Below are 24,408 nucleotides of genomic sequence, written 5' to 3' on the forward strand. Positions count from 1 at the left end.
AGTTTATGATATAAGCCCTGGTTGAGTGGCTCAATTTGTTGGAGTGTGGTTCTGTGCACCAAAAGGTTGGGGGTTTGATTTCCAGTCAGGGCATGTATGGGAGGCAACCAATTGATGTTTCTCTCTCACATCAGTGTTTCTTTCTCTCTCTTTCTCTCTCTTAAAATCAATAAACATATTTTTACTTTTTAATAAAAATAAATAAAGTATATGACACAAAATGTGCCACCAAAGGCTTCCTTCACCCCAGCCCTTCTAGCACACTGAAAGGTAAAAGAACCTAAGTAAAAGTTATTTCATAATGACTGAATTAATTGGTGTTTTCTTAGAGATTCTGAACACTCTTTAAGAATGCAATACTTGGACTTCCAGCCAGATGAAGGCATAGACAGACACACTACGTCGCCCTCCACAACTAAGTAGGAATACAACTACCTCAAAACTAGAGACAACCAGAAGTTCCAGAAAATCAAACTGCATGGAAATCCAGCAAACAAAGATATAAAGAAGAAATACTCATCCAGACAGGTAGGAGGAGTGAAGCCGATTGAAGAGGATGCAGTGTGGTGACGGCAGCAGCAGTAGCAGCAGCGGCAACAGCAGCAGGCCAGTAGAAAGCTCAGGCACACATTTTAAAAAGTCAGTAGGGACACCTGGGGAGCATTCCCAGCTCCTCACCGGACCTCGAAGCCCATGGTCCCAGCACTGGAAAAACTCAAGCCTCATTAGTTCTAACTGTGCAGACCAGTAGCGGTTGGGGTGGAGGCAGAAATTGCCAGTCTCAGCAGAGTCTGCTTGTTTAAAGGGCTCCCATGGTCCTAAAACATCTGCAGACCCACCCACTCTGAGAACGACGACCAGGGCAGCAGCTAGAGGGGCGCAAGTCCAGTGTGGAAGTGGGAGAGGTGCCTGGAAAAGGAGCGAGTGCTGGGCTGGTGGCATTGTTCCCTCTCAGACCCTTCCCCCACATACAGCACCACAACATGGTGAAACAGATCGCCCGGTACTGATGAATCCCTAAGGTTCTGCCTCTTACAACATGACAGGAGTGACAGCTCTACCTGGGATGTGGAGGCAAACAAACACAGGAGCCTGTCAGAATGAGGAAACTGAGAAGTATGGCCCAAAAGGGGGAACGATCAAGGTTCCAGTGGGAGAAAAAGGCAATGAGGAGAGAGCCAACCTAACAGATGAGGAGATAGCCTACCTAACAAATGAGGAGATAGCCAACCTAACAGATGCAGAATTCCAAACACTGGTGATAAAGATGCTCACAGGCTTGACAGATATGCTTGAGTATGGCAAACGCATAAAAGAAGAAGTGAAGGCTATGCTAAGTGAAATGAAGGAAAATACACACAAAATCAATGCTGAAGGGAAGAAAACTGGGGTTCAAATCAATGATTTGGAACATAAGGAAGGAAAGAACAGTCAACCAGTGCAGACTGAGGAAGCAAGAATTGAAAAAAATGAGAAAACTTCCCAAATTTTGCGAAAGAGATGGACATACAGGTCCGGGAAGTGCAGAGAGTCCCAGGCAAGCTGGACCCAGAGGGGATCACACAAGGACACATCATGACTGAGATGCCAAAGGTGAAAGATAAAGACAGAGTCCTGGGGGAAGCAACAGAGAGGCAGAGAGTTGCCTACAGGGGGGTGCCTATAGGATTATCTGCTGATTTCTGAGGACACTTTGCAGGCAGGAAGGGACTGGCAATCAGTATTCAGTGTGATGAAAAGCAACCTACAACCAAGATTACTCTATCCAGCAGAGCTATCATTTGGAATGGAAGGGCAGATGAAGTGCTTCCCAGACTAGGTGAAGCTAAAGGAGTTCATCATCACCAAGCCATTATTACATGAAATGTCAAAGGGATTTACTTAAGAAAAAGATCAAAACTGTGAACACTAAAATGACAACAAACTCACAACTATGGACAACTGAATCTAATAAATAAAAACAAAATCCAACTAAGCAAACCAGAATAGGAACAGAATCATAGGTATGGGGATCATTTGGAGGGTATCAGCTTGGAGGGGGGAGGGAGAGAAATGGGGAAATGGTACAGAGACTAAGAAGCATAATTGCTTGGTACAAAATAGACAGGGGGCTGTTAAGAATAATATTGGAAAGGGTGAAGCCAAAGAACTTATATGCATGACCCATAGATATGAACTAAAGGGGGTGGGATTGCTGGAGAGAAGGGGGTACTGGTCAGGGGGGAGCAAAGGGGAAAAAATTGGAACTACTGTAACAACATAATCAAAAATATATACTTAAAATTTTAAAATTAAAAAAATTTAAAAAAAGAATGCCATACTTAAACTCCCTTTCAAATTATAATTTTAAAACATTGAACTGAAAAGTAAGCATCAATAAATATAAAAATTTCTATTTTTTCATTGCTGATTAATTTACTGGGAGGAAACATACCAAATTCTTTTCCTCCACAAAATAAGTCGATACTGTTTTACTAAGGAGCTTTACACACGCTTCATTGGCTTTAGGGATAATCCAGCTTTGTTTCCTGTCTTGCAAATAACCTACTTAAATGTCAGGACTAACTAAGCTCTCTTTTGCCACAAAGTATGGACTCTTTTTATAACGCTTACATTTTATGTTAACATAGTTTTTTAAGATTTATAAGTCATTTTCACATACTATTTCATTTATCCTCCAAACTTTATAATTGGAAAATATTCTTTCTACTTTAAAAGAAGCCAACACTCCAAGCAGAGAAATAATTTTTGCAAAGTTTCACAGTGGTAATCTTCACAAATAAGACTCAAATCCAGAGCTTCTAAATTCTAAAACTCAGGGAGTTTGCAACTCCACTGACATTACCATTGCCAAGAATTTCTGTTTCCCTATTAACAGGTATGTTTCCATTTGTGTTACATGTAAGATTCTTAAAGCAGCAAAGTGACACCTGTGTTTTCCATCTCAGACTTGGCAAGGGACTGTGGAGGCCTGCACTAAATGGCCAGCTTTAATACCAAATGGAAGGCCATGCTCTGACTCCGCAGCTCTCCAGGTCAGAGGATTTGAATACAGACTGCACTGCAGCTGTTAAGCTATGGGGAGCAGGTCCACTCAGTGCAACCCTGAGACTCATACAGAGGTGCAGGGGCTGGATTTTGTTCATGGCAACAACAAATGGGCCTTTCATCACTGATCATGAACAGCTCCACTGGATGATGAGTGCAGGGGGAAATATTGACCATAAACAGAGGAGGAATAAACTCCAGTCCAGGATCAAGTGGTGTGCTGATAAATTTTTTACAATCAGCTCTACCTGAGGGGAGGAAAGAAAGGCCTTGATAGGTAGCTTGACAATTCCCATGGCATAAATACTCCCATCATGGCTAGTTTCACTACCAAACATCACTGACTGCGGAATTGAGAAGTGATGCTCACAATCAGCTCTGCATGCCATTCCTGTGGCCTTAGTCTTAGAGCACACCACTCTGGCCCTCTTCTGACTGTGCAAATATAGGGACAGACTTGACAGGAAAAACCTCTTTTCCCTTATGGATATTCTGTAAATGGGTTTCCCATGAGCATAGCTGGCTTCCTGGGCCATTCCTCCCTTCTACCTGGGGTATGAAAAACTAATATATCTGAATGGTGCGTTAGGGAGAAGAAATTGCCAGACTTCCTTCCCTTTCTCTCTGAGATCTGACTGCCAGAAGAGGATGTGCTCTCTGCTTTGACTGCTGTCATGAAATAAAAATTAGTGACCTTAAAACAAAAGTCTCAATAAATTTAAGAAGACTGAAATCATATCAAGCATCATTTCCAACCACAGTGGTATGAAATGAGAAATTAATTACAAAAACAAACAAACAAACAACAACAGCTGAAAAACACACAAGGACGTGGAGGTTAAATAACATGTTACTGAACAATGAATAGGTTAATGATGAGATCAAAGAAGACATCAAAAGCTACCTTAACACAAATGGAAACACAACAACCCAAATTGATGGGACACAGTGAAAGTTATTCCAAGAGGGAAATTCACAGCAATGCAGGCCTACCTCAAGAAACAAGAAAAATCTCAACCTAGTTTATACCTAGAAAGAGAACAAAAAAATAAAAAATAAAAAGCTCAAAGTGAGTAGAAGGAAGAAAATAAGATCAGAATGGAAATAAACAAATAGAGTCTAAAAAACAAATATAAAAGATCAATGAAACCAAGACCTGATTCTTTGAAAAAATAAACAAAATTGGTAAACCTTTAACCAGATTCACCAAGAAACAAAAAAGAAAGAACCCAATAAATAAAATCAGAAATGAAGAAGAAGGAATAATAATTGACACCAAAGAAATACAAAGGATTGTAAGAAATATTAAGAACAACTACATGCCAACAAATAGGCCAACCTGGGTGAAGCGAATATATTCATAGAAACATACAATCTTCCAAAACTAAATCAGAAAGATTCAGAGAATCTGAATAGACAGATTACACCTAGTGAAATTGAAGCAGTGATCAAAAAATTTCCAAAAAATGGAAGCCCTGGATCAGATCCCTTCACAGGTGAATTTTACCAAACATTCCAAGAAGAACTAACACCTCTTCTATTCAAACTATTCCAAAAATTTCAAGAGGAGGGAAGACTCTCATGTTCATTTTATGAGACCAGCATTTTCCTAATTCTAAAACCAGATAAAAACACTACCAAGAAAGAAAATTAAAGGTCAATATCCCTGATAAACAACAAAATATTAGCAAACCAAGTTCAGCAATACATTTAAAAGATCATACACCATGATCTAGTAGGATTCATTTATGGGATGCAAAATTAGTACAATATCTGGAAATTGATTAACATGATTACCACATAAACAAAATAAAGGATAAAAATTATATGATCATATCAGTAAATGTAGAAAAAGCATTTGACAAAATCCAGCACTCATTTACAATAAAAACTCTCAGCAAAGTGGGAATAGAGGGAACATACTTCAACATAATAAGGGTCATATATGACAAACCCACAACTAACATCATACTCAATGGGGAAATACATTAAAAGTTTCCCTTAAGTTCAGGAATAAGACAATGATGTCTGTTTTCACCACTCTTATTCAATATAGTACTCAAAGTCTTACCCGCAGTAATCAGACAAGAAGAAGAAATAAGAGGCTTTCAAATTAGAAAGAAGTTTATCTGTCATGATTTGCAGATGACATGATACTGTATATAGAAGACCCTAAAGATTTCACCCAAAAACTACTAGAACTGATAAAGAAATTCAGTAAAGTAGCAGGATAAAAAATATCCAGTAATTGGTCACATCTTTATACACCAATAATAAACTATCAGAAAGAGAAACTAAGAAAAAAATCCCATTTACAATTGCCTCATAAAAAAAAAATACCTAGGAATAAATTTAACCAAGGAGGTAAAAAAGCTGTACTCATAGAATTATAAGACACTGAAGAAAGTGAAGAAGATAGAGATAAATGGAAGCACGTGCTCATGGATAGAAATAATTAACATCATTAAAATGTCCATACTGCGCAAAGTAATATATAGATTCAATGCAATTCCTATTGAAGCACCAATGGCATTTTTCACAGAACTAGAATAACTCAAAAATTTATATGGGACCAGAAAGACCCCAGCAATGTAGAGAAAGAAGAACAAAGTCAAAGGTTTCACACTACCTGATATCAAACTATACAAGACCGTAGTAATCAAAACAGCATGGTACTGGCATAAAAACAGATACATAGATCAATTAAACAGAATACAGAGCCCAAAAATAAAGCCACACCTATATGGTCAATTAACAATTAACAAAGGAGGCAAGAACATACAATGAGGTAAAGACAGTCTACTCAATAAATGGTGTTGTGAAAATTGGACAAATACATACAAAAAAATAAAATGACCACCTTCTTACACCATACATAAGAATAAACTCAAAATGGATTAAAGACTTAAATGTAAGACTCAAGACCATAAAACTCTTAGAAGAAAACATAGACAGTAAAATTTCTAACATTTCTCTTAGTGATATTTTTCACACATATCTCCTCATGGAAAGGAAACAAACGAAAAAATAAACAAATTGTGGTACATACATACAATGATTACTTGGCCATTAAAAAGAGTGAAATCTTATCATTTATGACAGCATGGATGGGCCTAGAGGGTATTATGCTAAGTAAAATAAGTCACATAGAAAAAGATAAATACCATATGATTTCACTCATGTGTGGAATCTAAAAAACAAAATAAATGAACAAACAAAACAGAAAGTGACTCATAGATACAGAGAACTAATAGTTGCCACAGGGGAGAAGGTTGTGGGGGCTGGGTAAAAAAGGTAAAGGAATTAAGAAGTACAAATTGGTAGTCACAAAATAATCATGGGGATGTAAAGTACAGCATAAGGAATATAGTCAATAATATTGTAATAACTAAGGCCCTAGCTGGTGTGGCTCAGTGGGATCAGTGCCGGCCTGCGAACCAAAGTGTCACTGGTTCCGTTCCCAGTCAGGGCACGTGCCTGGGTTGCAGGCCAGGTCTCCAGGTGGGGGCTCGTGAGTGGCAAGCACACGTAGGTATTTCTCTCCCTCTCTTTCTCCCTCTCCTCCCCTCTGTCTAAAAGTAAATAAATAAAATTTAAAATATATATATTGTAATAACTATGTATAGTGCTAGGTGAGATATTAGGGGGACAACTTTGAAAAAGTATATAATTGTCTAACCACTATGCTGTACACCTGAAATTACAGTGTAATACAAAATAACATTGAATGTAAACTGTAATTGAAAGAAAATGGTGTTGGGAAAACTGGACATCCACATACAAAAGAATGAAACTGGAGCACTATCTTAAACCATACACAAAAATCAACTCAAAATAAATTAAAGACTTAAATTTTAGACTGTAAAACTGCTCTGTGAATGGCAAACCCAGATGGGGTAAGCTCCTTGACATGGTGTTGGCAATGATTTCTTGGATTTGACACCAAAAGCAAATGCAACAAAAGTAAAACTAAACAAGTAAGACTACATCAAACTAAAAAACCTCTGCACAACAAAAGGAACCATCAACACAATGAAAAGGCAACCTTTGGGATAGAACAAAATATTTGCAAGTGATACCTGATGAGGAGTTAATATTCGAAATATATAAAGCACTCACAACAGCCCAGTATCAAAAAAAAAATCAAATTTAAAAATGGGCAGGGGAATTGAATAAACATTTGTCAAAAGAGGACATGTAGATGGCCAACAGATATATGGAAAGGTGTTCAACATCAGTAATCATCAGGGAAAGGCAAATCAAAAACACAGTGAGACCTCAGCTCACATACGTTAGAATGGCTACCATGAAAAAGACAAGAGATAACAAGTGCTGGCCAGCATGTGGAGAAACAAGCCAGATAGCATGGTATCACTCATATGTGAAATCTAAAAGAAAAAGGGAAAGTAAACTCATAAAAACAAAGAGTAGAATATTGGTTGTAAAGGTCTGGAGGAGGTAGGAAAATGGGGAGAAGCTGGTAATAGGGTACAAACTTCCAGTCATGAGATGAAGTTCTGAAGATCTAATTTGTAATATGATGATTATACCAGAGTTGTCAATATTGTATTGTATAATTTAAACCAGTGCTGGATGTCCACAGCCTTTGCAATTAGAATTTTAAATGTAATATTCCTTTCAAGCAAGCTAGCCACTACTTGTACTTTCAAACTCCTCCCAATAGTGTCTGGGGAGTGTGCAAAAGAGGGGCCTCAGATAGCACACCGAGAGGCACAAAGATTAAGATAGAGGACACTGTAGAAAGAGGCACAAAAGGAAAGGGGCTCTGTATTGCGAATTACTGTGATCAAACATTGAAGAGATTTACGTTGCCCTGGCTCTGCCTGACTGTGACCAGCAGCAGCTGAGTTATAAGCACACTCGGAACTTAGACTTAAATTCATGACCAAAGACAGGGTGGGGAGGAATGCAGTGAGAACACTTCCAAACAATTTTGTGGATGCACTTGTTGGTTCAGTTATTTTCTTGCCAGGACCACACATTACACACCCATAGGCGGTGCCTCCAGCACAAATGCAGTGGGAACGTGTCAGTTGTTCAGTTGATATCAGCAGGACAAAAGTCCAAACCATATAATTCATTGTCAAAAGAGGACTTTGTTTTTGCTTTAACTTCAGTGTCTTGCTATAACCAAGACCACTAACCACCTAACATCTATTCTTTTCTTTTTTCTTAATAACAAAACTAATTTCATAGCAAGTAGTGGTGTATCCAGATAAAAAATACATTTTTGCCCTGGCTGGTGCAGCTCAGTGGACTGAGCACTGGCCTGTGAACCAGGGGTCGCCAGTTTGATTCCCAGTCAGGGCACAGGCCTGGGTTGTGGGCCAGGTCCCCAGTTGGGGACACGTGAGAGGCAACCACACAGTGATGTTTCTCTCCTTCTCTTTCTCCCTCTCTTCCCCTCTCTCTAAAATAAAATAATAATAATTTTTTAAAAAAGAATACATTTACTAACCCCTCCTATAGTTAGGAATGGTTGAAGACAGACACCTAGAGTGTGCCTTTTTGTCCTTCCTGCTTCCTGCCTCGAACATGTATGTGATGTCTGGATCCCTAACAATCATCTCAGACCATGAGACAACCTTGGGGGTGGAAACCACATGCTATGGATGGTGGAGAAAAAAGAGAAAGAGCCTGAGCCTTTGATGCCCCATAGCAGGTGCCCCATATCACCCTAAGGTATCTTCCTTCAGCCTTCCTTTATGAAAGAAACATAAATAAATGCCATTTTGTTGAATTCCTACCTGTGTTACTAACAATTGAATAATATTTACAACTGATATGCTGGCTACCTAAATCATCCAAATTTACTGATAATTGTTCAATTTGCACTTCATTTTGGAATACAGAAACAAACAGAACTTTAAACTAGTCATGATAGTAATGGTGACTCAATCCTCAAACTAAAAATTAGGTCACACAACAAGAACAGTTTAAATCCAGTTATGGGAGAAGCAGATCAGCTTCCTGGAAATCGGGGCTGTGCTTGAACACCCAGATCATATGATTCTATTTAAGTTCAAGCACGTTGCAGGAATGCTAACCTGGTTTCCACTTCATCAGGAAAAGGTAAGTTTGCTTGCTGGGTGACACACACTGTTCTAACCAGGAGCTTCCATTTAATGCCTTAATCTCCAAAATACTGCAGAAGGGCTCTGGGCCTCCTGAAACTCGTGTTCCCCCATAAACTTTGGTTATTTTGTAGTAATTACACCTATGCTTCTCTCTGTGTACTCAGGAAGAAGCATTATTGGCACATTAACTTATAGAAAAACTTAGTTCTATATATTTAATATTTGCCTTAACTAAGACCTCTATATCTGCCTCCCCATAAAAGGATAATAACACTTTCTTCCAAGGGGTGTTGTGATATTTAATTAATGTTTATGAAGTATTTAGTAAGCTACACATGAAAGATGCTAGCGAAGCAAAAAGTAATATCATTAGTCTGACTCATCAGTAAGCCTTATTAGGTATGCAAAATGAAAACCATGTTGCTATAACTAAAATAGTTATGAATACACATTAGGTCAAATATAAATCCCAGAACAACTTAAATCTGTAAACCATAACTACAAAGCAAACACCTAAAAATTCTTATTATTGTAGCAATACTTTTCTTTCTGTAATAAGTACTTAAAATCTCTTAACATTTAAAAATATAAGCTAATTAGAAGGTGGAGGTAATGATAAAAACATGATGTCTTTGGTAAACTTCTGATGTTCTTTATACTTTAATATGAAGTTAAAGATTCAGTCTGCAATGGTGTGAAACTATACAACTTGAAAAAAGGAAAGTTTATTTTATTCTTTGACATTGAATTGAAATTGAAAACTTATTCTATTGTAATTGAAAGTAGATGGGACAATTGTAACTGAAAATCCAAAAAAAGAAAAAAAGAAAGAAAGTAGCAATAGTAATCTGAATTTCATAGACAATTTAAACAATAAGTTGATAACCTTGAAAGCTTACTTCAACTGGTATTTCTTGATTGAGTTGCGTGCTATTTTATATACAATTATTGGACATTTTTCAACTTAACAAATAACTATATAATATGTATACATTAAGATTCTATATTTCTGAAACAAGGAATCACTTATACTATATACTCTGTTGTACTATATTAAAACTAAAATATCATTTTATTGTGTGACGTGGGGCTCTTTTTCAAGCTCCAACAGCTCTATATCCTAATGCCCCCTTGCTGCATGTAGAAAGAGAATGAGGAAATAGGGGAAAACCTGCTCATGAGAAGGATTCATTCTCCAATAATTAGTTGGAGGTAAATCTATACTACTCATTCATAGCTTACCCTGGGTATACAGTTTCAAAGAAAACTAATAGTCTTAAGAGATCCTTCCCCATGTGGGAAGGCCACCCACTCTTATTAGGGTTTTCTGGACCCAGGGGTAGGTAGGACGATAACCATGTCCAGCTTGAAGCAGCTAGAGGAGCTCGAGACCTTTGCCCATTGTCCTTTATAAGATTATAAAGGGTCTTAAGTCTGAGAGGGAGGAGATTGTTATTTTTTATTGTTAAAGTAATTAATTAATTAATTAATTTTTTTTTTTAGAGAATATATGAAAGGGTGAAGCGGAAGAACTTGTATTTACCACCCATGGGCATGGACTTGGGGAGGCGTGCTAGGCGGAGGGGAGCAAAGGGGAAAAAATTGGAACTATTTTAACAATATAATCAATAAAATGTACTTTAAAAAAATAGTCTTAAGAGAGAAAATTCACACACATATTCAACTTGTCTTCCAAATTCCAAACACTTTGGTCAATTTGAGACTTGTGATCTAGTCAGGTTTATGCAGAAGGTAAAGGAGATACACATCCATTTTATTCCCAAAAGCACAAAGTTAATATTCTCCTGCGTTGAAAGTAGACTACTTTTGAAGTCAACACCTTACCAAAAAAAACAAAAAAGGCAAGTATGTCATTGTATTACAGGACTGAAGAGACTTTTAAAGGTCAACAGATTCAATCACATTTTAAGCAGTCCAGATATAAAGGCATCCAAGTACTGGAAATAGTCTAAAAGTATTTTCTTCTACCTCTTTGATGAATACTTTTCTCACCTCCATTTCTTTTTCTTCTCTATATGCGTTGTGATCCATAGGTGTACAAGCTGGATGTCTCCAAAATAGTCACCAACCTCCTTCCATTGCCACATTTGTTTTTAACATATTGTGTTCACGTGATGGAAACCATCATCTCCTACCTTATCCCCAATACCTTCATGAATTATAAAGGTGCTTCTATTACTCTGAGTCACTGCCTCAGATTTCTTGACTCTGTTGAATTCTCAAGTGTCATCTTTTGTGTTTCCTTAGCTTTACTCTGTACTGACTCAATGTGGGATACACCCCAAAACACTAATCACATGAGACATAATCACACAATAGCTATGATCATACATCTTTATTGAAGTTTCAGTGAGAACATCACTGAAGATAGATGTGCAAGAGGATGTGCTATATCACAGTACATCAAAGAAAAAGATTTAAAATTAAATTCAGTATTGCTGCTATTCTAAGGCATATTTTCCCATATTAATGTTTCTAGAATTTTGATATATCTTACAATCTGTTTGTACATTTAATATATTATCATACTTTCTTCTGACAAGTTTTTATTAAAATGACAGAATATCACATTATCCATGGTATCTTAAAATCAGAGACTTGATTAAAAGCACCTGTGTCCTTAAATCTCCAAAGCCATACCCACAATCAGGAACTTCTCACAATCATGTGCTTTGGGATCCTTGCTCTTGCCCCACTCCTACGCCAACATCCACGTGATCCCCTCACATTTTTTCATATTTCCCCCTTTTTCCCAATACCTAGACTTCCTCAAACTCTTCCTCCAGACTGCTCCTTCAAACCTCATAAGTCTTGTGTTTGTTTTAATATCACCCCTAGACCACCCTCACTATGCACCGAGTTTTATTTCTTATTATAATGTGGCCCGTTAAGGTGACTGAGTAAACAAAAAATTTTCTTTTTAAGAAATTTCCTTGATAGCTGTTTTTTTGTCATCTTTATTTTCTGTTTCTTTAATTTCAATTCAAAAAATATTTAGCCCTGGCCAATGTGGCTCAGTTGGTTGGGCTTTGCCCTGCAAACCAAAAGGTTGCCAACTGGATTCCTGGTCAGGGCACATGCCTGGGTTGTGAGTTCCCACCCATCAGGGCACATGCAGGAGGCACCTGATCGATGTTGTTCTCTGTCTCTTTCTCCCTTCTTCCTCTCTCTCTAGAATCAACTTTAAAAAAAGAAAAAAAGTTAAAATTTTTAATTGTGATATAATCAACATAACGTTGTGTAAATTTAAGATGTCTAACACATTGCTTTGATAAACATATATTGCACTATGAGTACTACAACATAAACTAAGACTTCTATCATAGCATATAATTATCATTTCTTTCTTGTACTGATAACATTTAAGATCTCAATAACTTAAATGTTACCATAATGCCTCGTACTATACTAGGTACAGAAGAGATACTGAAAAATATTGTGTGGACCCACTCTTCTACTAAAAGTTTTTCTGTGATAAAAGATAACATAGGCAAAGTTTTAAAATGCCAACTAGACTAGAGAAAAGTTTTGTATGTGAGTGTTAGCACAAACGGTTAAGGCAGCTGTGCATAAGCGGTAAGGCCCATGGGATATGGCTGAGGCCCTGACCATACCTGCTACAAAATATATAAAAATATGAACAGATATACACATGAGAATATATAAGTACTATATATCAGGAAAAGATTGAAAAATTAGAATGATAAATATACATTTATACGCATTATAAGTAATACCCTTGGTAAAGTTTTTAAAAGGAGCAATAATCCAGAAAATAATATTTTTCATATATAGGACAAACCATTATCCTAAATGTACAATAAAATCCTACATATCAAACATAAAAACAACCCAATAAAATGGATAAAGGGTATGAACACAAACTATACCAACTTCCAATTAAAAAGATGAAATGGCTAATAAAATTAAAGAATGAATAGCCAGGGAAATAAAAGTAAAAACAACAATAAAATACCAGTTCTTAGCTATCAGATAGACCAAAATAAAAAAAATTAAAAGTTTAATCAAGTGTTAGCAATGTGCAGACAAAAAAATGTGGAAAAAGAAACCTTTTTGTTATAATTGCCACCTCAGAGGACAATAGTGTGTACCTGTCAAACCAGGAATGCACATATCCTGTTGTCCAGCAATCTCACTCCTCAGCATTTCTCCTAGAATAATACCCACATAGCCCTGGCTGGTGTGGCTCAGTGGTTTAAGTACTGGTTTGTGAACCAAAGGGTTGCTAGTTCAATTCCCAAACAAGGCACGTGCTGGGTTATAGGCCAGGTCTCCAGGTGGGGGCACATGAGAGGTACCCACACATTGATGTCTCTCTCCCTCTCTTCCTCCCTCCCCTTCCCTTTCACTAAAAAAATAAATTAATTAAAAATTCTTAAAGAAAGAAAAAGACCCATGTATACTAAACATGAATGTTTAACTCAGCATTTTTTTTTTTTAACTCTGCAAAAAAGCCTGAAAAGGAGACAGACTGAATTTTATGGAATACTATGTAATTTTTTGTGTGTATTTTATTGATCATGTTGTTACAGTTGTCCCAATTTCTATTCCCTTTGCTCCCCTCTTCCCAGTACCCCTCTTCCCTCCAGCAATCCCACCCCCCTTAGTTCATGTCCATGGGTCATGCATATAGGTTCTTTGGCTTCACCCTTTCCTATATTATTCTTAACTTCCCCTTGTCTATTTTGTACCAACCAATTATGCCTCTTCATCCCTGCACCATTTCCCCATTTCTCCTTCTTCCCTCTCCAAGATGCTAACCCTCCAAATGATCCCCATACCTATGATTTTGTTCCTATTCTGCTTGCTTAGTGTGATTTTGTTTTTATTTTTTAAATTCAGTTGTTGATAGTTGTGTTTGTTGTCATTTTAATGTTCATAGTTTTGATATTCTTCTTCTTAAATAAATGCCTTTAACATTTCATATCATAATGACTTGATGATGATGAACTCCTTTAGCTTTACCTTGTCTGGGAGGCACCTTCTCTGCCCTTCCACTCTAAATGATAGCTTTGCTGGGTAGAGTAATTTTGGTTGTCGTCGGCAGCCGTCCGTCTCGAGAGACGATGGTGTAGCTTCTTAAGAGTCTATCTGCACCGCCGAAAATGGCTGTGCAGTCCGACTCGGGAGTGACACGGTATCTGTCTCCTCCCGTGTTGAATCGACATCTTGCGATGACGCTGGAGTGTCCTCTCCAGTGAAGCTGAAGCTACAGAGCCTGGGCAGGGTGATATGGAGGGTCTGCTGTTGCCCATGCAGCAGACCCCCCTCTCTTCACAGCTGAAGGGTCCAAGGGAAAGACGGAGTCAATACAGCTTGGCTTCAGGTGCGCTGCAGGAGTTGCCGGTGTTGACTACAACGTCAAACCACCTTAGGGACTCCGGCTCCGGATTTTCTGTCGGGGTTTACTCCCTTAGCCTTTCCCCTGAAGAGGTATGCTGCAAGGCAGCGGAGGTTTTTTGGAGTCATTTTCCTTCTCTGATGTGCCCTGACTGGAAGATCGAACCAGCGACACTTAGCTCGCAGGCCGACGCTCAATCCACTGAGCCAAACCAGCCAGGGTAAATTTTGGTTGTAGGTCCTTGATTTTTATCACTTTGAATATGTCTTGCCAGTCCCTTCTTGCCTACAAAGTCTCCTTTGAGAAATCAGCTGATGGTCTTATAGACACCCCTTTGTAGGTAACTATCTACTTTTCTCTTGCTGCTTTTAAGATTCTCTTTATCGTGAAGCTTTGGCATTTTAATTATGATGTGCGTTGGTGTGGTCTTCTTTGGGTCTAGCTTCTTTTGGACTCTCTCTGCTTCCTGGACTTGTATGTCTATATCCTTCACCAAATTTGGAAAGTTTTCCTTCATTATTTTCTCACATAATTTTTCAATTTCATGCTCTTCCTCTTCTCCTTCTGGCACCCCTCTGATTTGCATGTTGGCACATTTAAAGTTGTCCCAGAGGTTCCAAAGCCTCTCCTCATTTTTTTCAATTTTGTTTACTCTTTCTGTACCAGTTGACTGTTTTTTTCTTCTTTATGTTCCAAATCATTGATATGAAGCCCTGTTTCCTTCCCTGCACCACTGGTTTTGTGTGGATTTTCCTTCGTTTCATTTAGCATAGACTTCACTTCTTCCCTTATGAGTTTGTGATACTTAAGCATATCTGTCAAGCCTGTGAGCATCTTTTTCACCAATGTTTTGAACTCTGTGTATGTTAGGTTGGCTGTCTCCTTATCTGTTTGGTTGGCTATCTCCTCATCACTTAGTTCTCCCACTGGAACCTTGACCTGTTCCCTCTTTTGGGCCATGCTTCCCTGTTTCCTCATCTTGACAAGCTTCTGTATTTGTTTGTCTCCGTGTCTTAGGTGGAGCTGTTGCACCTGTTACATTGTAAGGGGTGAAACCTTAAATATTCGTCAGTACAGGGCAACCCATTTCATCATGTTGTGGCTCTGTATGTAGTGGAGGGGTCTGAGAGGGAACAATGCCACTTGGTTAGCACTTGCCCCTTTCCCAGGCACTTCTCTCACTTCCCATATAGGACTGGTGTCTCTCTAAATGGTGCCCTGGCCGTCGTTCTCAGAGTGGGTGGGTATGCAGACATTTTAGGACCATTGGGACCCTTTAAACAAGCAGACTCTGCTGAGAGACCAGCCGTTTCTTCCTCCACCCCAACCCCCACTGGTTTGCACAGTCAGAAGCAATGAGGCTTTATTTTCCCCAGTGCTGGAACCATGAGCTGTGCAGCCTGGTATGGTGCTGGGAGCCCTCCCTAGGTGTCCCTCCTGACATTTTAAAGTGTGTGACTGCGCTCTCCGCCAGCCTGCCGCTGCCACTGCTGCTGCCACCACCACACTATGTCCTCTCCACCCAGGCTCCGCCTCTCCTACATGTCTGGATGAGTATTTCTTCGTTATATCTTTGTTTGTTGGACTTCCATGCAGCTCGATTTTCTGGAACTTCTCGTTGTCTCTAGTTTCAAGGTAGTTGTGTTCCTTCTTAGTTGTGGAGGGAGACACAGCCTGTCTGTCTAGTCCTCCATCTTGGCCAGAAGTGCTATGTCATTTAAAAAAAAAATAAACTAGATAGACATGTAATATCATGGGTAAATCCCCACAATGTATTCCTAAACGTAAAAAGCAACTGCATACAATGATACAGCATTTTAGTATTTGTGTAAAACACATTCATAGAAGTGCCAAACAATTTCTATGTGTACATTTACAAGTATATCACAGCTTAAATAATATCCAGAGGGGTCCACAAACCTACAACTACAGTGACTAGCATTCTAACTAAGGGAAAATGTAGCCATGTCTGTCAAGTTTTAGTTTAAAGGGAGAGCGTTATTCGTGTATCTGTATAGCTTACACTAAATATAAAATAATCAGTGCATTTGCTGGTGAAATGTGAATTAAAGCATTGCTCCTTGAAAGCAGGTGCCGAGGCTGATGGGTTTTCACTTTCCATGGAGGCCAGCCCAGCACTCTTTACGTGGTGGACTCTACCTAGTACAGGTGTGTTAAAATTGGTGAATAAGTAAGGATGAAATAAGATTGGAGCCATATCGTGAAGAGCCTTAATTTCTTTTTCTTTTTTTTTTTTCAGATTTAATGTGTTTTATTGATTAAAATATTACATTTGTACCAATTTCCCTTCCCTCTGCTCCCCTCCACCCGGTGGCCCCCCTCCCTCCAGTTGTCCCCCCCTTTTAGATTATGTCCATTAGTTGTGCATACAGTTCCTCCCAACCTCTCTCCGTCTATTTCATTCCCTCCTACCAGGATCCCCAATTCCTATATCATCTCCCTCCCTCTCCCCACTCCCCCTCTCTGTTGACCTCCCCCCAATATGCTTCCCGTACCCACAGTTCCTTTTCCACTCTCGTTGCCTGTTTAGTTTGCCTTTGTTTCATCTCCCTAGCTTCTGTTTTTTAAACCAGTCCCTTTAACATCTCATATAACAGTGGTTTGGATCTAATGAACTCTTTCAGTTTTATTTTGTCCTGGAAACACTTTCTCTGTCCTTCTATTCTGAATGACAGTTTCGCTGGATAGAGTATTCGTGGTTGTAGGTTTTGGATTTTCATTACTTTGAATATTTCTTGCCAGTCCCTTCTTGTCTGTAGGGTCTCCCTTGAGAAGTCAGCTGATAGTCTAATTGGGACTCCTTTGTACATAATTCTTTTCTTCTCTCTTGCTGCTTTTAAGATTCTCTCTTTATCTTTAATTTTTGACATTTTGATTATAATGTGTCTTGGAGTGGTTCTCCCTGGGTCCAGTCTCTTGGGAACTCTCCTTGCTTCCTGGACCTGCAAGTCTATTCCCTTCCCCAAGTCTGGGAAGTTCTCCTTTATTATATTTTCACTCAATTTTTCAAGTTCTAGTTCATCTTCCTCATTCTCTGGTAAACCAATGATTCTTATGTTGGGCCTTTTATAGCTGTCCCAGAGGTTTCTGATCCTTTCATTGTTGCTTCCCATTTCCTCTCGCTGCATTGGTTGACTGCTTGTTCCTTCTCCATATTCCAGTTTGTTGAAATGAACTCTGGATTTTATTTCCTTTCCTTCTGTCTCGTATGCGGTTTTGTTCCTTTCGTTATGAAAGTTTTTCGCTTCTTTCATATCTTTTTCCTGCTCTTTTGTGAATTCTGTAAGCCACCTGATAACAATGGCCCAGAACTGAGCCTCTGACAGGTTTCTTATCTGTTCATCTGTCAGGTTCTCTATCTGTTGTCTGGTGAGCTGTGTCACCGGGATTTCTATAGTTGTCTGCCTCATTTTGACAGATGCTTTTTGTTTTCTTGGGCCGGCTGTAGGGGGCGGTGCCTGCGTACGCGTCACAAGTCAGCGACCGGCGCCTGTCTGAGACCTATTTCGCAGCCCTGTGGTGCTTTCTTTGGGGGCGGGGGTCCAAGGTGGATTCACACAGTTATTCAGCTAGGAGACCGGATCCGTCCTCCCGCCCCCCTGGGCCTCACTGTTCAAGGCCATGCGGTGGCTGTTTTCCCCAGTGCTGGGGTCGTGCACTGCTAGGGGCTTCACTGCCTCCGGGCTTTTTCGCCGCCCTGCAGCTGACCGCAAACAGCGCTGCCCTCTTTAACTCTTACCTGCCCAAATGGCACTGCTGGTTTATAACTTCATATGTTGGGCTTCCATGTAGTTTTATTTTCTGGAATTTCTAGTTATCCTTTGTTTTGAAGTAGTTGTATTCCTCTCTAGTTGTAGAGGGAGACCTAGCGTGTCCGTCTAAGCCTCCATCTTGGCCGGAAGAAGAGCCTTAATTTCTGAGTTCAAGAATTTGTATCTTATTTGGCTGGACAAATTGATAAATGGAATAGTACATTTAGCATAGTTCTTGTGTGTACATTTTAGTTTTTATGATTAATATCACATTTCAATTCAATCTTGTTTCATGACCAGAAGATGGAGCTCCAAATACTTTAAAAAAATTTTTCGCCCCCCCCCCTCGTTTTGTCAGTCTTTGGTAAAGATTGTGGTCTGTTTCTTTAATTCTGGTTTTGTTTTTCCCTCTTCCCACATATACCCCTTCCATTCTTATTTAGTTCTTAGATAATCAAAATGTAACTTTGTAAATGCAGATGGGAGAAGTAACTTATAGGGGAAGCTACACCCTGGGGTCTGATTTTTCTACTCCCGGGGGACTTTGTTTTATGTACTACTTCATACATTTTTACCCAATTCTTCCCACTTTGTTCCTCCCTCCTCACAATGGGAAAGCTCACTGCAAACAGGTGCTGACATCCACACTGTCCTCATGGGAAAGAAAATTCCAACCCTGCTACACACAGACTTTGCCACTAAATGCAGCCAAGAACTTGTATATTGAGGACAGAGAATATGGCAGGGCTAGGAATATATGCTTTGGGCTGTTCTCCATTTTCTATGTACTTCTAACCAAAGTTCTTTACCCATGTAATTCTTCCTTGAGACCTCTAAAAATTCATGGGGCCCTGACCAGTGTGGCTCAGTTGGTTGAGTGTGGTTCTGCAAAGCAAAAGGTCACAGCTTTGATTCCTAGTCAGGGCATAATGCCTAGGTTGTAGGTTCGGGCCCCGGTCGGAGTGCAAATGTGAGAGGAAACCAATCAATGTTTCTCTCCCTCTCTTTCTCCCTCCTTTCCTCTCTCTCTAAAAATAAATAAATGAAATCTTTTAAAAATATAAAGTAATGGGGGCAGGGGGTGCTGGGTGGAGGGGAGCAAAGAGGAAAAAATTGGAACTATTATAACAATATAATCAATAAAATATACTTAATATATATATATAATAAACTCATGAGAAACACTGTATTTTCTAAATTTCCATAATATCAACTCTATTATCTTTATGCTGATGTCATAAATACAGCTATATTTCTAGTATTTATTCAAGATTCATTCATTTATTCACTCTTTTAAAAAATATATATTTATTTATCGCCACTGCAGAATTGCAGAAAGGTTATGGACTGATCATTCACACAAACACACACATACACACACACACACACACACCTCTACTCTAAGTACACACTTCTACTCTAAGTCCTTAATATATTTATCCAAGAATATACAGCATAAGAAAGTGAAGAGTGATTCGGGCAGGGGCAGCACCATCTTAATAGATTTTACTTACACTGAGAGCAAAACTATCCATGACTCTGGTAAGGTTCCACTCCGTAAGGTTCTGCAAGAAAATGTCTTGCTCAACCATTGCCCTATTATACTCAGACTTACATCATCATTTTGAAAATATATACACCATTGTTTAAGGGAATGTTTATATATATTTGGCTCCTCTGTCTCTTGATCCAAATTCAGCATCAGGAGATACAAATCTTCACACTGGGCCAAAAAATCAGGTACATTTCAGTAAAATTTTTCTACCTCTTGCTTCCCAAAGCCCATCTTGAAAAGCTCATATGTCTGTACATACCAAACCTCTCTCAGGCTCTAAACCTAGATCTCTAAATATCTACTGGTCCTTTCCACTTGTAAACTGAAAAGGTTTAAATTAATTTTTTTCTTAATCCCTCCTTTCTCCCACATAAACCTGGTTTCATCCCAGCTTTCAGGAAATCATTTTTCTGCAGTCATCTTGCAGATATCACTTTGGATTTCACTTCTCCCTCATCTCCCAGTCAGCGAGTCCTGCCGCATTCTACTTAAACCATGTGCTCAGAGTCCAGTCCTTGCATATCCATTGTCAGAAACCCTTCTCTCCCACACTAATTTCAGTAGTCTCCTAGCTTCCTCCATTCTCTTTCCACTCAATCTATACAAGCTATATTAACACCATTTTAGGGATGCCAGACAAACTAAAGAGCATCCTGTATTTTTATTTACTAAATCTGGCAGCCCTGGACCATACTCATCTTTCTAAACACATTTCTGAGCATATAATGTTTCTCTTTAAACTGTCCCCCCTCTCTATTACTGAATTCATTTTTTTAGTTTTTGTGGCTGTTGTTTGAGTTCCCTATCCATCACTGAATTGAGACTAAACTCCTCAGCTCATTGCTCAACAAGTATTTTATCTGTCATTGTAATGTACAAAAACACTTCGATTTGTATTGTGAAGAATGAAAAATAAATAATGTATAGTCCTTATCCTTAAGAGCTTATAAGCTAAAGAAGGATCATTGAGCCCTGGTTCAGGAGGCTCAGATTGAGTGTCGTTCTGTGCACCAAGATTGAAGGTTTGATCCTCTATCAGTGCGTGTATGGGAGGCAGCCAATCAATGTTTCTCTCTCACATAGATGTCTCTCTCTCTCTCTCTCTCTCTCTCTCTTTCCCTCCCAAAAAATCAATAAAGTAAAATTTAATTTAAAATGCTAAAATATAGATAAAAATAAAACAGGGAAACTTCTCAACATCCACACTTGGTCTGTAACAAAGTTAGTCCAGGCTAATGAAGCTTTTTCTCCAGCATATAAAACAGAAGAAAGCAAGTTGTCTTTATTCAGTTTCATAGCTGAGGAAAGCAAGTATAGAGGTTGCATGACTTACACAGAATACTGAATGATTAAAGGAGGCAGGAATGGAATCCAATACTTACAAATGTTCTTTCTAAAACTAAACTCACTTCTGAACAGGAAATTAAAACCTTCATTGAATACAGCAATTTTATTCAAATAAGCAAAATATAAGAAATGATATAAAATAAGCAAACCATAAGATATAATTAATGTAGAAATAGCTGTTTCAAAGTTTCAAAAATAAAAATAACCAGAAAATATTTTGAATACCTACTTTTGGAGAATTTCAAACACAGATTCACTGGTTCACAAAGAAGTAATGAGGATGAGATGATGTTGTCTGGCAACAGATTTCAAAAGACAACCCTAAGATGTGGAAATGTGTCTATCCCACAGGTTTCTTGTCTGTGTTGATCAATGTTATGGAATCGATATAGAACTATATGACTATTTTTCAAAACTTTTAATATAAAACAGTTCTGTGATATTTCCAGAAAGAAATCTAAGAACTGCATGGTAAGGAAGAAGAGAGAGAAAAAAAGGGAAAAAAGATGCCTTTTTTATTTCTTTACTTTCACCCTATATCTTTTGAATTCTGTAACATGTGCCTATATAATTACTTTAAAAGTTTTAACAAAACATTTGGCATGTGCCCTGACCAGTATGGCTCAGTTGGTTGAGCATCGTGCCACAAAGCAAAAGGATACTGGTTCAATTCTCGGTCAGGGCACATGCCTGGGTTGTGGGTTCAGTCTGCAGTCAGGGTGCATATGAGAGGCAATTGATCAATGGTGTTTCTCTCTCACATTGATGTTTCTCTCCCTCTCTTTATCGCTCCATTCCCTTCTCTAAAAATAAATAAAATCTTTTTAAAAAATGGAATATCAACTTATTTTAAATATGTAATGACTTTACTTTTCCAATTAGTTTCCCAAACATCATTTTCCTGCTGCATAGCAGCTCCTCAAATACATCTTGCCTAAGATGTTTCATGTTTTTCAGCCAAATATCATTATTATAACAATCTCATTCAGCTATTTCAAACTAAGTCCTGTTCATTTAAACACTTCAATTGTATGTTAAATTAAATTCTACTTGTCCCATGACCAAGAAGAAGTTAGACTTTTAGTTCTAGACTAAAAGCTTAGGGGGTAAGTTTGGCAGGTGTAGGGACTCAGTGGAGTTGGGAGAATGAGTTCTGGCTTTTTGTCACCTTTACCCCCTCCTTCTAGGTGTGAGCTCCTTTGGTTTAGGGACAGGAGGAAGGAGAAAAAAGCTTGAACAACTCTTCATGTGACTGGCCACGCCACCATCCTCTCCTCTGCTGACTGTAACTACTAGTCTGGCCTGCTGTCTATGGGCTCATGAGGACCAGCAGTGGCTCCAAGATTCCCCTCTGATGAGAGACTAGTTGCATCCTTTGGCAGGTGTTTTCCCGACATGTGGTCCCCTCTTTGCCCCCCATGTTGCATTAATTCTGGGACAACAATGGCTCCCAAACTCAAAGATTTTCAGAGCAAACTCTCAGGCCTTCAGGAATGTGAGAACTTCCCACCCCTACTTTGAGGGCAGAGGGCCCCCCACTCCACCTAGATTTCACCCCACTCGGTGCTCTTTTCCAACATTCCAGTAGCACACAAGGCACATCCACAAATCTGCTACTCAAGAAGCTCATAGAGCCCAAGAATAAAGCATCTGTTTACTTTTCTTTTCAAGTAATTTACTTGAGCTCCTGTCTCTCAAGGACTTGACTTGAAAGAAGGAATGAACTCTGTAAATCCACTTCCCAAAAGGCTGTCTTTCTCTCCCCCAACCCCCCTTGGGAAGTGGGAACAGTGATGTGACTCTCAGTGAGCCCTGCAAAAGTGTGGGTAACCCCAGCTACTGGTGATTCTATAAATTTAAAACATGGGATACATTGTGCCTTCTGTCTTTGTTTGGGTCTTAACAATAGTTATGTGACAAAAAGAAAATTCCTACTTCATATCCTGTAAGGCTTGTCTATATGTTTGGCTCCCATCAACCATATATGGTTCAGACACCACTGCAATTTCAGTTCTAAATGATTAGAATGTTTTTAGAAATAATGGTTCTCAAACCTAGTTCCACAACAAAATACCTAAGAAGCTTTTTTTTTAAATAAAATTTTATTTATTTATTTATTTATTTATTTATTTATTTATTTATTTATAGAGAGAGGGGAAGGTAGGGAGAGAAGGAGAGAAACATCAGTGTGTGATTGCCTCTTGCATGCCCTCAACCGGGAATCAGGCCTGTAACCTGGGCATGTGTCCTGACTGGGAACCAAACTGACGACCCTTTGGTTCACAGGCCAGCTCTCTTATCCACTGAGCCACACCAGCCAGGGCAGAAGCTTCTTTTAAAAAAAAACTACAGAATTTCTAAGTCCATTCTAGAGCCACTTGATCTGAATATCCAGGGCTAGGGCTAGGGAATTTCCAATTGTCTCAAATATAAGCAGAATAACATTTAGGAACCTCTGGATGAGAATGTGAGAGACTGATATAGATAAAAGGTCAGGAAACATTATTTGTGTTAGTATATAATCCCCATGGACAGATCCATATTCTTACCCCCAACACTTAGAACAGCCCCTAGCATATAATATATGCATACATATATAGAACAGTTTGTATGCATGTATATCAATATAGATATATAATATATATTTCCTGCTTGACTGAGTGGATTAGCAGAACATTTCCATTTTATGGACAGAACAACTATCCATCTCACAAAAATGCACTGTCACATACTGGGTAAAGAAGAATGTACCAAAAGTAGATATATTTTTTTTGCTGTAGTCATTTTAATATAAACAGGTTTTTCTTGAACTTGGATATAACTAAATTAGGTAAAATGAAAATGCTACTTAGAGAGGCTGACTGGCCACTTCTCCAGCTGCCCTACCACCATGATGAGACCTCAGCCACACAGGATTTGGAATGCACCAGTAGGGAAGACACTGGGACACTGGGGTGTTCAATGATTTCCATGACTGCCAAGTGAATGATCACTTGGTGCATCCTTTTCCACCATAACAATATACCTGCCAACAAGACCAGACCATTTAAAGAGTGCTAAAGATTTACTAAAATTTTCTTCTTCAATGGCTACCTTTTCTTCACATTCCATTATGCTTATCAAACTCTAAGGTTAAACAGCATTTGCCTATGCACGTCATGAAGTAATTGTTTTTATCTGAGCTTTTTGCCTTACAATCATGTT

The sequence above is a fragment of the Furipterus horrens genome, unplaced genomic scaffold, assembly GCF_987537825.1.
Source record: "Furipterus horrens unplaced genomic scaffold, mFurHor1.1.pri manual_scaffold_2, whole genome shotgun sequence".
NCBI lineage: Eukaryota > Metazoa > Chordata > Mammalia > Chiroptera > Furipteridae > Furipterus > Furipterus horrens.